Source organism: Pyxicephalus adspersus, chromosome 4 (assembly GCF_032062135.1).
Source record: "Pyxicephalus adspersus chromosome 4, UCB_Pads_2.0, whole genome shotgun sequence".
NCBI lineage: Eukaryota > Metazoa > Chordata > Amphibia > Anura > Pyxicephalidae > Pyxicephalus > Pyxicephalus adspersus.
In genome coordinates this window covers 54299381-54301307 of record NC_092861.1, presented here as the reverse complement: position 1 = coordinate 54301307, position 1927 = coordinate 54299381, and the positions used below count along the sequence as shown (strand labels likewise).

General features: G+C 37.1%; 1 long non-coding RNA gene across 1 annotated transcript in view; it reads left to right on the top strand.

Moving 5' to 3' along the window:
• The first annotated feature begins 180 nt into the window (after window positions 1-180).
• Window positions 181-1927, top strand: part of LOC140330043 (uncharacterized) — a 36609-nt gene continuing 34862 nt past the window's right edge. Inside the window, exon 1 of the long non-coding RNA XR_011920585.1 lies at window positions 181-313. This is a non-coding gene — a long non-coding RNA (uncharacterized lncRNA). The remainder of the gene's footprint in view (window positions 314-1927) is intronic.

Genomic DNA, 1927 nt, shown 5'->3' with positions numbered 1-1927 from the left:
GATACATTTCCCCTATATATGGACGCTGCTCCCTTTAAACTGGTGTGTTGCAGCAGAAAGGGGGGAATCCCATAAAGGCTCAGGTGTGCAAGAGAGAGGGAGGAGTAGAGTTGCAGGAAGTAGCCTGCAAACCAGCTTGGTGGGGAATCAAGTAGTGGTGTTGCTGTTACATGGAAGGCTGTTGATGCTGATTTGATTTTTGGACTGTGGGAACCCAAGGCTGGGGATTGAACCCTCACAAGATACTTGTCTTGGACTCATCCTTATCGTGGGGACGTTCTGATGGACTATGGGCAAACCCAACTAGGCTGAAGTAAGCCATTTTCTGTTTTGTTTATACCCCTTGGGTTGCTGAAAAGAAGCTTTTTTCTTTAGTTATCCCAATAAAGTCTTGTGTCTGTTACACCCTTTTGGTGGTAAATGTGCTGGCTGCAGTCTGAGCTATTACCCAGACTTTACTATATATATATATATATATATATATATATATAAATATAAATAAATGAGATTGGATAATTAAGTAAAAAAAATACTTTTGATATGCTTAAAAACTTTATTGTGTAACGTAGGTACTGTATATTTTTATGTTAATTACCATTTCATACCAGTGATGCACAGCAGCTGGCCATACACACCAGAAAGCTATTGGAGAAGAAACCTTTTATACAATGTAAACCACCACGGTGAGCACAAATATGAAAACACTGATTTAAAAAGAGCTGTAATAGAAAAGATCTTAAGCAGTCTCATGTAACGTGTCTTCAGTGTAAATCTCCAGAAGTTTGTCCCCAGTCTCAAAAAACTGTATATCATGTCCACCGTTTTTGACCTTTTCTTGTGGCATTGCTTGCAGTATCCAACAGCCTCCCTTAGGTCTCTATAGGCATTCACTTAATATTATGTGCAAGACTTTGGTGATGTCAGGGGTCACACTTGAGACCTCCTATTTCAAGTAATTTGAACACCCCTGTTTTAAATAGTCACTTTTTTCTGAAAACTGCTATTTTGTTGATTCCTAGAGAAAAAAAAAACACAAAAAAAACTAATACCATTAAAACAATTTCTAATATGTGGCAGTTTAAGCAATTCACTTGTACCCTCCAGACAGTAACCCTTTGTTTATTGCCTCAGATATTGACGTATCTGTGTTTCCCAGGGTCCCTTTGCTTTCACATTCACAAGCTAAGCATTCACTCTGTCTTAATTGAATTAGACACAAATGACAGTTGATAGAAGGAAGTGGTGAAAACCTCTATACAACCCCCTTCATATTGAGTTTGTTGTTTTGTACCATTTCAAATGCTTTTAGGTGTCTCTATTATATGAATAGGATATAATAATAATAATAATAACAATAAGCATTAGTTCATCTACAAACATGCAAACAAATGCAAAGTAGGGTACTGAAATAATTCATGGGTATGTGTATTGTACAATATGTGCAATAGCAGTTTGCCATCAAGTATGCAGAAGGATGATGGTATGGTTGTGCTGTCTATGCAAATTATCAGATCTTTGTGGATACCCATTACCTCATTATACATTTTAGGCAAAATGTCTGTCACCTACCAATAAATATTGTTCTGCCAAACCTGCTCCTAAATGGCCAGTATGACTGCCCACTGTGTCTCTACCTTTTATTTACTATTATTCTACTTAAAAATCAGTGGCTTGGCACTATGATTACTTTTTTTCACCAAATAAAATTCCTCCTGGGCTGCACTTTAGCCTAAAATAAAGTAGAGAAGTGATAAGACTGCAAGACTAGGCGTTTACTGCTCAACCGTCATAACATCTTCATACAGATAGACAGCTGCTGTAACTCCCAATGTGATTGGTGCCATTATTTAATCACAGTTTTCTGTAAATATCATCACTACATTAAGGAGTTGTCATTGTAGACAGTTTAAGGAATAGTGGTCTTACA